General features: G+C 33.0%; 1 protein-coding gene and 1 pseudogene across 3 annotated transcripts in view; both read left to right on the top strand.

The window, feature by feature from the left end:
* The window catches only part of LOC145820248 (cysteine synthase-like), a 120,145-nt gene that overhangs the window by 19,203 nt on the left and 84,888 nt on the right, over nucleotides 1-16,054 (top strand). The window lies entirely within an intron of this gene.
* Nucleotides 5,068-11,035, top strand: LOC145820247 (aldehyde oxidase GLOX pseudogene; annotated as a pseudogene). 2 transcript variants are annotated; one of them, XR_014361445.1, is made up of 3 exons: nucleotides 5,068-5,344; nucleotides 6,900-7,040; nucleotides 8,041-11,035. The product of XR_014361445.1 is annotated as an aldehyde oxidase GLOX pseudogene, transcript variant X1 (transcript). The 2 variants fall into 2 exon arrangements; XR_014361446.1 differs by having other exon boundaries at nucleotides 5,087-5,344; nucleotides 6,900-6,969.

Raw genomic sequence — 16,054 nt, 5'->3', positions numbered from 1 at the left:
AGTGGAATGATGAGTTACAGGGAAGAGCTTATTCCTTTTATAATCATCTCATCTAGATATATCAATAAGGTCTAAGTTATCTAAGAAATTAAAAAATAATAAATAAATAAAATAAAATAAACGGTCTCAGAACATCCTTTTTTCTAGTTCAAAAAAAAAAAAAAAAAAAAACTAAAGTTAATACAGTAAAATTCCACAATATTAATGTTAACTTAGTGAAATTCAACCACCACTATCATTAACTACCACAATTATCACTATTTTTTTTTTCATGTCAATTTTTTTGTGATTTTAAAAATACAAATTAAATAGTTTTCAAACTTCAATTTCATCAATTAGATTAAAATAAAAATTCTATATAGTGTGTTAGAGTTTAAAATGTCACTATTCAAATATAAAAATGTTTTCAATAACCTTGAATACAATATAGCCCGCACAACCATTACTAACCATCACAATAATCATAGCACTTTTAATTTTTAATTTTGTTATGATTTTAAATACAAAAAGCAAATAAACAACACCCAAAATTGACAAAAAAAAAAAAGAAAAAAGAAAAAAAGAAAAAATCGATCCACTCCAAAAGTCATAAAATTAATTATGAAGCATATGAAGCAGATTGAAAAAAAAATTCAAAATCTATTGGTTATATAAAAATAAAAATATCTCTATATAATGAAATTTCACTGTTCAAATATAGAGGATGCTTTCACTACCATAATTATTATCACTGATTACAACAATGATCACAATGCTTTCGATTTTTTTCCTTGGGCTTTAAATAGGCTTAAGCCGCTTTTATTGTACCAAATAATTTGATACAAACTCTTCAATTAAAAAAAAGTTATAAGTACAAATAGACTACACCAAATAAGATAGTAGTGGTAGGAGTGTTGGTAGTGACCAATTTGCGGTGGTGTGGGTACTTCAGGTGATTTGAAAAAGGGAATAAGGAAGTGAGAGTAGGTAAGTGACACTGTTTACATGGTGTTTTGGATAATGAGAAACTGTAATGTACTAAGTTAGTCATTATTTGTTTTTTAACTATCAAACAAAAGTGAGCTAACATGTCCATCCATAAAAATTTTCATTATATGATTGGTTTAGAGTATCATGTAGGTAATATAGTGTTCTAGAACTACTCAATAAATACCTTGAAAAGAGATGGGGAAAAGAAAGTTGAGAGCGGAAAAGAGGAAAAGTGACTTTGTTTACATTAGATGGTATTTTGTTTAATGAGAAACTATAGGAAAATGTCTCGTAGCTCAAATTTTGTGGCTCAAAAGTGGCTCAAATGGCCAAAACGACGTCGTTTTGGCCATTTTTATGTTGTTCTGTACTCAAAACGACGTCGTTTTGGCCATTTGAGCCACTTTTGAGCCACAAAATTTGAGCTACATAGCATTGTCGGAAACTATAACATACTAAGTTCGTCATAATTTATTTTTCAAATACCATATAAAAGTATGTCTATTAACAAAATTTTTCTACTCATTGGTTTGGAATATTAGATGGATAATATGATATTTTAAAACTACTCAATGATTATCTTGAAAACAGAAGAGAAAAAGGAAGTTGATGAGTTATTCTTTTCGCTTGCACACTACAAATATTATCGGGAATTGAAAAAAAAATCTCAAGGTTTGATCATTGTAATAAAATATTTTTTTAATTTTTAATTTTTAATTTTGTCAATTTACACAATTTTTTCATCAATTTTAATTAACGGAAATAAGTAAATGGTTCAGTTGAAAACAAATAAAAAATTTAGAGATTAAATTAATAAAATTAAAAATTATTTTGTTACCATGATCAAACTTGAAATTTAATGTGTAATGTGCAAATAAAAGGCTGTAGAATTGGTAATTTCTTAGACCCAAATTTGAATATAATTTTATGGGGCACTGACCTGTAGGTCCTCTTTGCACAGTTCAAAACTCATGTAGTCTCAAAATAAAATACTTGTACCAATTAATCCTACATATTTTTAATTGTTACAAAAAAATCTTATTTTTTATTTTTTTTTAAATTTAAAAGGACATAATAAAAATGTTCACCATAATTTTTAAAAATTTTTTTTAACATCACCATAAATTTGTCGAAATGTCCAGAACATCGCTATAAAAAAAAAAAGAAGAAGAAGAAAGGGAGAAATTAAAGCGAAAACATAATAAAATTTAACATCTTTCTCAACACTAAAAAACATGAAAAAATTATCTACCATACGGAGAACATAATTTTCAGTTTACGAAATTATAAAAATTTAGAGTTTGAATTTATTTCTCATCAAACTACATAAATTTTCAGTTTTAAAACTGCAAAAATTATCAGTTTGCTCATTTGCAATATGTTACCCAAAAGACAACATAAGAGGGGGGTGAATTAGATTTTTACAAATAAAAATAATAATACACTAATAAATATTATGACTAGCACAATAGATAAATATGATTAATGAAATATAAATAATTAAAACAAGTGTTCTAACAACTATGTCAGTTAATGATTTTAGCACAGTGAAAATGTGAAATATAGTTATGGCAATTTAAATAAAATAAAGAGATAAGGGAGAGAGACAAACAAATTTATAGTGGTTCGGCTTCAACTCGGCCTAGGTCTACTCCTCAAGCTTCACTTGAGATTTTCCACTATGCTCTAGCTTCACGGGGTGCTAGCAACCTCTTTACAAATGGAGCAATCCTCTATGGATTTTACACAGACTTTCTAAGTCAAGAACACTGAGTGTACTACACTCTTACAAGGTTAAAAAAAATGTGTTTTTGCTTTCATAGAAAGTTACAAGAATTATCTCTCAAAGATAGATATAAAAATGAAGCTCTGATTTTTTTGTAAACCTCACACAGGGAAGATGGGCTTAAAGTTTTACTTCTCAGTGTATATTTCTGAAAGAGGATGTAAACAAAAATTGAAGAACACTTCTCAGAGAATTTTTCAGAAAATAGATGTGAGTGATTATAGATCAAAGAATATTTTCTGATTTTTTGTAACTTGTTTACATTAGAAGTTTTGGTATATATAATGAAACTTATAACCATTGTATTCATTTGAATTTATAACCGTTTATAGCCGTTATAACTCCATCATTACTAATTTGAATATCTTCCACTTGAACCTTTTGAACCTTTTGAACTGCTGCTGTGTTGGGCTGTTTGAACCTCTATTTTTGGGTTGTTTAAACTCTTGATTTAATCAAATATTAAATACATTCTAACAACATTTAGGATAAAGGTTTAGGTGAGAAATAATTGGGCAAAAGAAATTTTAATTCTATTTTTCTCTTTTAAATAAATTAAAACATAATTAAATAAATCACCAAAATAAATGTTGATTCTATTTTTCTCTTTCAAATAAATCATTAAAATAAATTTTGATTCTATTTTTCTCTTTTAAATAAATCATCAAAATAAATTTTGATTCTATTTTTTTCTTCCAAATAAATTAAAATATAATTAAATAAATTATCAAAATAAATAAGTCTAACAATAATATATTAAAACACAATTTCACATCGCAGCGATGGTGGAGATCACATATCAGTAGTTTCTGAGGTTTGTAACTTTTCTGTTTGTTAATATTTTTTAAATTTTTGTTATTGTTTTAATTAAGTGAAAAAAAGGGCTAAAAATCATATAGAAAAGCATAAATATATCTTCAAAATTGTAAATTTTTTCAGTTTTCATCGTTTGTAACTAAAACTCAAAAAATATTCATTCAGAATCTAAAAATTTTCTCCATTAAAATAATAAAAGAGAAGTGTGTAGTGGAAAGAAAAAGAAAAGAAAAGAAAAGAAAAAACTGAGAGATTGAAAGAGAGACAAAAATAGAGGATTGTATTATGGCAATGTTTTTGGTTTGGATTTGGCCGGATGTGATGTAGATTTGCTCAGATTACTCTACATCCAAACATTCTGTAAGTCTTGTCTTGTAATCTTGGTCAAATTTAAGTAGATCTAAGTCAAGAATACTATCAGAAACTCGTCTCCTTCGCTGTTAATGAGAGCAAAGTAAGGAGTTTGTGGTTATTGATGAATCCAATTGATGTGGTCGCTGATAAATGTATATCAAAAAGAGAAAGAGGAAAGGAAAAAAAAATCTTAAAATTTTGGGTCTACACAAAATAAAAAATTATGAGACTAAGGCCTAGTTTGGGTACCCATAAAAAAGCCAAAAAGTTAAAAAGTTACTCAAAAAATTAAAAAGTTATCACTATTCATCCAAAAAAAATATTAAAAAATTAATTTTACACAATCTTCTTTTTCAAACAACTCTGACGGCAGAGCAGCGGAGGTAGCATTCGGGAAAAATTGCACTTATTTAGGTGTACGAATAGCACAGTATTGTTCGGCCTGTGGGGCCCATCACGGGTCCCTTTTTAATAATCTGAACCGTTTAGTGTGTAAAAATCATTGAGTACTATATACCTGTAAAAAATCACATTGATCAGATATCGGTAACTATATTATCAAATCAGTTAAAATTTATAAAGTGGATGATGTTATAGTTAACGGTTGAAACAAACTAATCCGATCATATAGCTATCGATATCCGATCCATGTGATTTTTTACAAGAATATAGTACTCGACGAGTTCTACACATTGAACGGTTTCGATTAGCAAAACGGGACCCGTGGTGAGCCCCCACAAGCCGAACAACACCTCCAATTCAATGCCCGAAAAGCAGAGAATCATTTCTCAGCCTCTACACTACTGACTCTGTCCCTAAATTCAGCCTATCCTACAGCCTATTCCATTCAATCTTTTCTTATACACTAATTTATACAATTTTTTAATACATATTTTTTCGTAAAAAGTTAAAAAATTATCCCAAACAATTATATTTTTTTCCTCAACTTTTTAGTCCAAAAAGTCAAAAAGTGCACTTATTTATGACACCCCAAACAACCCCTAAATGGAGTACAATTCCTGACTTATGGGTAATTAATCCTAATTTTATTGGCAGGGCCGAACCGACCCAGTTGCCGTGAATCTGGTTGATTTGTTTTTCCGGATTTTCGGGTCTCCAGGTCACCCTGACCCAACTTCCTCAGCCTATCCTATGCAACTGCCTGAAAACTAAAAGGCTAATTTTGGAGAGAGAGAGAGACAGAGAGAGAGAGTTTCCAATTGATCATCATCCTGTAAAAGGTGACCCAACTTTTAACAGAGAACGCTGCTCATCTTCAACACGGCATCGGTTTGCTTCTCTCAGCTTGGACTGCCCTTCAGATGGCCTTTGAGAACTATTGTGGTGGCCCTGACTCTCTCTCCTCAAAAATCCCAACAACTCGCCTCCGATATTTTCTCTTGCCTCAACCAATCCAAGGTTATTTTTTTGATTGTTTCAGCTAAAATGTTTGATGGGTTTTCCTTTTCTTTTTCTTTTTAATTCAATGCGTTACAAGTACCCCTCAAAAGCTAGTCATAGTAATTCAATTAACTCTTTGGCTTTGTCTCATTGGCATTTTTGGGTATCAGTTTTCATTATTTTTGCAATGTTGGTTGGTGGTAATCATTCTTAAGAACAAAATTGAGGTATTGTTGAGAGGATTGACAACCCATAGAGCACATGATTGATTGGTGTTGCATGTACAAGGGGCAGGAGAGTTGGTGAATTATCTCCTTATCCAGGTTGCTAGGGAAATCTGAATGTTGCTTTTATTTGGCTACGTTTGGAGTTGTTGGGCTTTTCATGCAGCTCCTGACAATGAGTGGTGTCATCACTCAATTTTAAAATTTTCTTAAAACAAAGGAAAAAATTTATCAAATTATTTGAGATTTTACAAATTGAACCCAGTGAAATTAGAGAAACAAAATAATTGTTATTCTTATTCTATTGCATTATCAATATACTCTAAAATTTGTTATTATTTTATAAAATTACACAATGCACATTAGAATACAAATTTTGATTTTTTTTTTATTATTTATTTTAAATGTGTGGTGAAAATAACAAGTACAGTTGTCATTGATTCCACCAGTAACAACTACAACTGTGAAAGGATCTTTAGTTGTGATGTAACCGAATCAGTGATGGGGTTTTTTTTTTTTTTTTGATTCAGAGTGATGGTTGAATGAATGATTATTTGACTATATAGATTGAAAAAATGTGTTTGATAGCATAGGTAATAAGGTTATCATATAATGATTTCAAAAAATAAAACTCATTGTGAAGTATAAGTGTAGATCTTTACTGAATTTTTGTTGAAGCAATAGTATTAATGTCCCAACTTGTAGTTTAATATGTAATTTGACAAATTTAAATTACTTTTGTTGATGTGATTAAAAATATATAAAATTACAATGGATTATATGAAAATTGATTTTGATATAGATTGTGTAGAACTTGAATTCGACATAATGATATTGATGATACTTGTTAAATATGACCCTGGTGAACTAAGATTCTGGCTACGCCACGGGTTGCAGGTCAAGTGGTCTTAAGTATGTTAGTGTAATTGTTCCTGTTTCCTCCTTCATTATTTTTGTTAATTGGTCATAAAAATAATAATACAAGAAATTGTAGTTCAAAAGGGTCAAAGATCAAAATTTCTGTCATCCAGAAGTTTTACAGTATCGAACTCAATGTACTCCAAGTATGTATTGGCTTAACCTTTTATAGATGATAATGATATAATTGCTGAAGAAGAGGTTAAGCTGTGTATACATTAATGAACAGAGGCAAATTATATTTTCCACATTCATTCTATTATGATGATAACAAGTAGTAATGGCTTCATGTATTTGTTTAGCCAATCGATTTCAACCCTCCCCCCCAAACATATTTCTTGCTCATTTCTTTCATTCCCAATTTGTATCCTTTGCAAATTATATGCATTTGTTTTCAGTGTTCTGACCTTTGCTAATTGGTTGTTTGGCAGAGTTCTTTCTAAACAACTTTATGCAGATAGCAGAGAAATGAATGATTATGCATGAAGAGTGTTTTGGAAGGTAACTATAAATCAATTCAAATACTAAAGGAAACGAATCCTCTGAGAGGTGCTGTTCCTCATATCTGACAGGTAATTATAGTGTTTCCTTGACTGAAAATGTTTTATACCCGATAAATGAGTATAATTCACTATTTCTGCTGAGCTGTTTTTCATGTTTGTTCTGTTTATGGGGTATTTGGATAAGGGAATGATGAAATATTTCCAAATGAAATAAACATAAGGGAACAATTATCATAGATTGGCATCATTTGATAGTACCTTTTAGTAGCTAAGACGCATGGGCATGGGCATGGACACTACATGGACATGCTAATATGGAAATTTTCAAAAAATGTAGACACGGCATGTGAGGGACACATACAAACTATATATATTAGATATATTTTTTGTATGTCATATATAAGGATAATAAATAATGAATGAATAAAGGAAAAGAAGGTAGGATAAAAGGTTTCATTCAAATGTCATTATGTACTCTATCATACTAAAAAATGTTTTGCACTACAATATATAGCAACATATATTATGTAGTACTTGCTTGCATGAAGAAATTCAACAAGACCACAAAACCATAAAAAAAATATCAGAAAATTACCCGAACAATTACATCTATGGATATCACAATCATTCTAGGTGTGACCCACATTCCACCCACTTTAAATCTATGCCATACAACTTGTTTCGGGGAAACTTTTCATGGTTCCTAGCATTTCTAGTAGAAATTAGTTATGTTTCATGTAACAACATGAATCATGTTAAATGCAAAAAGTTGGTAAAAACTTTTTGCTAAGCTTGGTGGTGAAAAGACTCTTCTGCAGTATGAGAGAATTATTTCTCTGTAATACCTTATTTTAAGGAAAAAACACCAATTTAAGAATTTGTAGTGGCTACAAGCCTAGATTTATGTCATCTTCTTATAATATTATTACCAATCACCATGATGAAAATTCTAGTTGAAATTTGCTCAACATGCTTGTTGGATGGAAGATATCACTATTGTTGTATATTATACTTCGTTTGTGCTTTTATATTTTTTCGTTTGCTTCCTCATTATGCACCATGCTGTCAGTGATGGGCAACGATGATGATAGCATAGGGGACAATGATTCAGAAGTCAGCGCTTTAGAGTACCAATTGAATGTAGAAGCTGGAAGGACAGTAGTTGCCTCTAGGCAGAGCAGAGGTAGAAGGAACTAGGTTGAACCCTCAAGATTTATGATCCCTGTTTATTTTTACCTTTTAATTTCCTCTTTTTTATCCTATACTTTTTGCCCCTTTATTTGTGTCAATATGTCATTTTTATAGAGTTATTAGTGTGGCAAATTTTGTTCCTTGCTTTTGATGCCATGCCAAGGAAGTTGTGCTTGTGGTGTAACTGGAGAGTGGAGACTAGTTTCCTCTCATATATAGGTTCTAAAGCATCATACATGAAAAAGTTTGCTTTCTATATATATGCTTTCTACTTGATGTCCATTCATCGTATTTGGCTTGAATATGTATATATATATGTATATAGTTGAGAGTGTTGGAGCAGTTAATGTCTAGAGTCCTTGGAGTTCCTCAGTTGACCCCTTAAGGCTGTGTTTAGATCTTAAATTTGTGGAGAACAAAGAAACAGAGGGGAAATTGAATGAAATAGAAACAAAATTGTTTACAGAAATATTGGGAAAATATTGGGGTGTAGGTGTAACTATCAATATTAAAAAGTAATATATATATATATATATATATTTATGGAATTTAACTATTGTTTAGAGAGGGGCCTACATGATTTTCACACAAATTCCATGAGTCCAAAAGCTTAAGAGTAGCACTCCAAGCTTCGCTTCCCTATATTTTCTACACTCCGAAAGGAAGTGACCCTCAATTTTGGGTTCACTTCTTTTGACCTCTGATGCAATTCTTGAATGCCTCCCTTGTCTGATGCTCATCCCCCAAGTGTTCTTAAATTTTTACTTGAAAACTTCTACTTGTTATAACCCTTATTATTATTAGTTTAATTAAATATAACAATTATTGAGAATATAATATACACATAGAAACTCATATCAATACCCATTCCCACCATCAACCCTACTCATCTCTAACCAAGAACTCAACAACAGAATTCCAAAACCCTATTTTCCCTCTCCCTACCCACATACACACTTCTTTCTCTCACCAAAATGGTCACCTTCTTTCTACTAGTATTGTTATTTATCCTCCTCCTCCTCCTCATCCTCAATCCTTTTCCGGCCATGTGTCAAATTGGCCGTGAAGGCGAATGGTGTCTCTTGCATGCAAGCATTGGCATATCCGCTATGCACATGCAATTACTACATAACAACAAGGTTGTCATGTTTGATAGGACTGATTTTGGCCCCTCTAATCTCTCTCTCGCCTATGGCCGCTGCCGGTATGACCCTTTCGATAATGTCCTAAAAAATGACTGCACTGCTCACTCTCTACTCTATGACATAGGCACTAACACTTTTCGGCCACTAATGGTAGAGACCGATACGTGGTGCTCCTCTGGCGCCATCCTCCCCGATGGAACGCTAGTCCAAACCGGAGGCTACAATGACGGTGATCATGTAGTGCGCACGTTAGCCCCATGCAATGATGATTCCTGTGATTGGGTTGAGTTTCCTGGTTATCTATCGGAGCGTAGATGGTATGCAACAAATCAAAGACTACCAGATGGTCGGATTATCATCATTGGTGGAAGGAGACAGTTTAACTACGAGTTCTACCCTAGAAAATCTGAATCTTCACCTTCTTTCTGGCTTGAATTTCTCAGAGAGACTAGAGATGATGATGAGAACAACTTGTACCCATTTGTACACCTATTGCCAGATGGAAACTTGTTTATTTTTGCCAACACAAGAGCTATATCTCTAGATTACAAGCAAAACCGTGTTGTTAGAGAGTTCCCTTTGATAACCGCCAATGATCCTCGAAATTACCCTAGCTCAGGTTCATCCGTGTTGCTCCCCATAGATGCAAACGAGCCCATTGAGGCTGAGGTCATGGTATGCGGCGGTGCACCCCGTAGTGCGTTCTCCAGGGCTAAACAAGGGATCTTTGATGCTGCGAGTCGCTTATGCGGACGCATAAAGGTCACCGATGAAAATCCTAGTTGGGCCATGGAGGACATGCCGATGCCTCGTGTGATGGGTGACATGATACTTCTTCCCACTGGCGACGTGGTCATCATCAATGGTGCCGGATCAGGTACTGCAGGTTGGGAAATTGGGCAAAACCCGGTTACCCGACCTGTGATTTACAAGCCACACGGGGTTGAGGACATCCGATTTTCAGTCATGTCCCCTGCGACAAGGCCAAGAATGTACCATTCAAGTGCGGTTTTGCTAACTGATGGTCGTGTTTTAGTGGGAGGAAGCAACCCACATCCATACTACAACTTCACTGGGGTACAATACCCAACAGACCTGAGCTTGGAAGCCTATTCACCGCCCTACTTGAGACCCGAGTACGACCCAATACGCCCCAGAATTATGAATATCAATGAGAGTTTCAGGTATAAGCAGTCATTTTGGGTTACTTTCACGGTGCCGAGGTTTCTGAAACTGAGTGTTGTATCGGTCAGAATTGTTGCACCGTCGTTTACGACGCATTCGTTTGGTATGAACCAAAGAATGGTGGTGCTGAAGACGAGTGAGCTTTACCGTGTCAGGTCAGAGGAGTATAGGGTAACTGCAATAGGGCCTTCAACGGCTGAGATTGCACCACCAGGTTACTATTTGTTGTTTGTTGTGCATGCTGGAATACCAAGTTCTGGTATGTGGGTGAAAATTCAGTGATGGGTTGTTTGTGTGTTGCTAATATGTAATATTTTTGCTATAATAATATAGATTTCAGTAGTAGTACATTACAAGGAAATGTGAATGCGAGAGGTTATGATTGATTTACTGGAACGATAAGCATTGGTTTGATTTGCATTCTAAGAATTGAAATAATATTGTAGAGAACTGAGTAATGATATAAAAGCATATTTTGTTGACTTTTTTATAGAATGATGATATGGTTCATTTTTATTCATTAATTTAGAGTAAACAGATTCATGACAGGGATTTATTATTTTAAAAATGCTAATACCATGTCAGTCTTGTATGGAACTTGCGTAGAATATAGTCTACAAACCCATAATTTTACTAAAATCTTACAAAGGAGTACAACATTGTATACCAAATAAATCGACAAAAATGGCAGAAAGAAAAGGAGGGACGAAACAAGGTACCAGAAAATCACCTCAGTGTAATAACTCTCCAACTGCAAAAGCATATCTCGCATATCTCTCTCCACCGACAAATATCTGAGGCTGGACCCAGATATATAGACAGCTGTAAATACGGAGATTCGGAATTTAAAATTTGAATTCCCGCCCATTACTGTTCATTCACGCGGAATTCTGTGCACCTTTGCTTTATCTCCAAGCAAAACCACCACGATCGTGACACGTGTGTTGCTGATAACACAGTTAGTGTTTCTAATGAAAATTTTTCACTAAATTGGTTAACTCACTATCACTGAGTTGATCAAGTCTATAATTTTGCCTTAAAAATATGACATAATGTCACTTAGGTGGATATTTTTTATTAAAAAATGTTAAACAATTGTAAGTAATTGGATTAAATTGAGACAAAATCATAAATTCATGATTGAAATCTAGGCAATTGAAATTATAAAAATCAAAATGACAAAGACTTAAATACAAGGACTATCAGTGTAATTTGACCATATATATTTTTATTTTTTGATCAAATGGTAGAAGATTATTGTAGTATTACATATGTGAAGACTAAATTTAGTGGCCTGAAGTCTTGTTTCTCTCTATGCTAGGGGTGGACAAGACTCGAAACTAAGACTTTGGTAACACATAATATGTATGCATTTTATTATTTATTTATTTATTGTTTTAGCTTGCTTAAATTGCACACACACTAGCCGCAACTGTTAGTAAAATTTTTGTTAGGCTTAGATCGATAAAGCCTCAACTAAAATTTCACCAAACAACATAATGATCAAACAATTGTGTTGAGGTTCTATGCCTTGAAAGTTCAAGGACTTTCTTGGAATAAAAATAATGACAATACAAACAAGAAAAAGAGAGAGAGAAGAAGAAGATGATGATATAAATGATTGAATGAACAATCAGATGCAAGTAAAGTATATTAAGACTACTCCTATCTAAGTTTAAACTACTCATATGTAGATTAGATCTACTCCTAGGATGGAAAAGAAATAGAAATCAAGTCATGTATTAATTTGTTGGTGTCTTACAATAGAACCATTAATGGCAATTTATAGAAAAAATGAAGGAAAAAACTTCCATTAACCACCACCTAAATAACTACTTTTAACTTCCTAAATCTTCAATATTCTTTCTTACAATGCCATGTGTCTTTCATCCCTTGAATATTCAAAACTTGTCTTAACTTCTCTTTAACCTCCAACATAATAATAATAATAATAATAATAATAATAATAATAATAATAATAATAATAATAATAATAATAATAAGAAGAAGAAGAAGAAGAAGAAGAAGAAGAAAAAGAAGTAATAGAAAATTTAAACCTAGTCATAGTCGACAGAAAATTTATTTATGGTCCAAACTATTACATATTGTGATATTAGTACATTTGCTATCTTTTTTGTTTGTTTGTTTCTTCTTATCTACTTGAATTGCACACACACTCATCACTTGTGCCAGATGTTAGTATACATATATGTAGAGAATTACAATAGACAATTATAAGTCTTGACTTTTTTTCCATACCACTATAAATATCTTTTATATCCCTCCATATTTATTTTGTAAGCCTCACTTTGGGCTTACAACAATGATTCGAACGGTTCATATCGTAAATCTTATAGTGAAAATCACATATGCAAAAAATCAGTTTCATCAGATATCGATGAATATATGAACAAATCATATTTTTATTTTATAAAATTGACGATTTAAGTTAAACTCACAGTTACTATCCGTTTAAAAGAAACAAAATGTAATTTGTTCATGTGTCTACTGATGTTTAATGAAACTTATTTTTTCCTACAACTCGTCTTTAGTGTTGGGCTTACAAGATGAACGGTTCATATCATCATTATGGGCTTGGGATGTGAATCATGAAATAGAGTTTGGCGGACTATGGAGGATAGTGGTATGGAGGAGGGTCATAGGTAATGTTACGGTTCGTGAAATAAATATCATGAAAAGTTTCATTAAACTAATCCAAAAGTGATTGCATAATATACAATAAAACACTACAAACTAAACCAAAATGAAGAATCTTCATAAATTTTTTTTACGATATTTCTTTTATGAAACTTAACATTATTGGAGGGTCATTCCCTAATGGAAGGAAATCAACTCAATATAACAAAATTTCCATAATAGGAAAAAAAAAAAAAAAGTTCTTACCTTTACAGGACTCTACTCATTAACCTCCCAATTAAAATGTACAGGAGCGATCAATTAGTAAATACCACATAGTCCTTAGATGTCAGTTTTTGTTAAAATATGGACAATAGTTAGTAATTGGATAAAATTAAGAAAAATAAATAGCCTAAATAGTTTTTTTTTTAAAATTTTAATTTTTAATTTTTTTAATGGGTTAAACAAGAACCAAACTAGCTACAAAGTTTCATCCATAACAAGATGAGATAACTCAGAGGGACCTTCTTCCATCCAAACCTTCAACCCAAGTGCATGTTGGGCCATCCGAGCCAATTCATGAGCAATTTTATTTCATTCTCTTAAGATGTATGAGCAATAGAATCTCTGAAATCCTCTACTCAATCCAATTGCACCTTGAATAATATGTCCAAAAGGAGATAACAATTGTCCATTTTCTTGGAAAGCCTTCACAATATTCAGTGAGTCACCTTCCAACTCTGTCATTCCCAATCCTAACTCTCGGGCAAACTACACCACCCTTGCGGCTGCACAAGCTCCACACAATCTGCCTCCACGCATTGTTGGAGCCTCTCTAATAATGCACGAATCACTTGCCAATTTTGATCTCAAACAATCACCCCAACCCCAATAGCTTTTTCTCGCCCAAAAACAACACCATCAAAGTTGAGCTTGAAGACACCCACACCCGGAGGTTTCCATTGTCAGTGATTCATGAGGGGGCACCATTAATCCTTTACGATATCAATTACAAAACTTACCCAAATCTAATTTTTATTTGGCGATAGAATGACCAAAGATTTACGTGATGTCAAAATTATGTGCCTTAGATATGTTTTAATTAACCGATGTTTTTTTTATTTGCTATTTTAATTACTAAATATGATGATAATCACAATTTAAAATGTAATAAAATGCATACAAAAAAAGAAAGGAAAAAAAAAAGAATAAGATAGATGTGGAGGAAAACAAGAGACAAATGAGAGAGATAGAAATAATTATAAGAAAATATTTTGATAAAATTAAACATTAATTATTAGGAATTTATTAAAAAGTAAGAGAGAGGAAAGATGAGATACAAACATTTTAAAACATATTTAAAAATTTAAAGGGAGTTAAAAAAAAAAATTCTAATTAGAGATAAAAGTGTAATTTTTTAAAAAATGAAGGGCACGTGCCCCCTGAACCCTATGTAGCTTCGTCCATGGCCATCGTAGTGGAATGTGACCTAGACGAGGGCCTTGCACCGCGCCTTTGCTTGCCCAAACTCTTGTAGTAAACCACAAGCTTGCCTCATAATCTTCTCAGTAATCCCAACATTTTTATTAAAGATGGCTTGACTTTGGGCTAACCATAGACCCCCAACATAGACCAAAAAACAAACCTAACCCTGCCCTATCCATTCATGAATGTATTGCCTCAACCCTTTCTTAGAAATCAAGGCAACCCACTGAATCAATTACCCACCTTAGCAGACTCAATGCCAAAACTTGTTATGCCAAAACAAAATCTCGCAAGCGATGCACCAGTGCTTTGGGAGCTTCGTCACAAGTCTCATACACTTCCATAATTGGCACTCTCCTCTGTACTAATAACACCTGAGTCAGTAAAACATTCATTATTTTCAAATAATTAACTATTTCAATTTAGTTTATAACTTAGAGGGTGTTTGATAATGGGCACTAGGGCCATAAATCTAAATTAAGATTTTTGTTGCTCAAAGGTCTACCCTCTGAAACATTACATCTATAAAGACAAGCTCCACGAAAATGACCAAACTACCTATATATATATATATATATATATATATATTGTATCCAAACCAAACCAAACCCTAACCACTCCTCTCTCTCCCTATCATCGTCGTCGTCGTCGTCGTCTCTCTCTCTCTCTCACTCACTGCTCTGCTCTCTCTCTCTCTTTTCATTTCTCCAAATCAACGTAGTAGTGCCGTAGGCAGCAGCATGTGGTAGATGTCACTGTCGGTGACAGAGGATCCAAAAGTCGGCAATGGAGGTGGATCTAGTTTTTGAAGATGGATTCACTGCAAAGGCTAACAAATCTGCCTCTAAGATTCTACCGCGAGTTTAGTTATGGCATCGCGCCTCCAATCTTTGTCTGAATCGCCTTTATCCGCTAGAAACCTACCACTACTGTCGTCGTTCCTCCTCCGTCTCTCGATCCTTGTCTTGCTAAACAGAAGTGTCACGCCCCAAGCTCCGTGACAACGCACTCATTTAAGTGAGCATGCAAGGCTAAGAGTCCAACACATAACCAACAATGTAAAATACTCAAATTAAATCCTTAAATATCATAATGCTAAAAACCATACAAATAGATAATTCTTATCATATGAAATTGTCCACCAAGTCCACTAATAAAAGAAATAATAATAATAATCCAAGTACTTAAATCATAGCCCTACTCTCGGCACTCCCACATGTAAAAACCCTGCGCAGCTCTACTCTTCAGAATCTAAAAAATAAAATAAGGGTAAGCTAGACAGCCCAGTAAATAACCAACCATCACTGTTAGCTGGATCAAGTATACAAAAAAAATAGTCGATAACCAATAAATATATTTTCTGCTACCATTCAATAAATGAACAATTATTTTGTAAGATGTTTCGTAGCTAAAAATAAACAGTGTAGCAATACATTTTAA

The sequence above is a fragment of the Camellia sinensis genome, chromosome 2, assembly GCF_055761805.1.
Source record: "Camellia sinensis isolate YWXY chromosome 2, ASM5576180v1, whole genome shotgun sequence".
Classification (NCBI taxonomy): Eukaryota; Viridiplantae; Streptophyta; class Magnoliopsida; order Ericales; family Theaceae; genus Camellia; species Camellia sinensis.
Note: the sequence above shows the minus strand (reverse complement) of the source record. Positions and strands in the feature narration are given on the sequence as shown.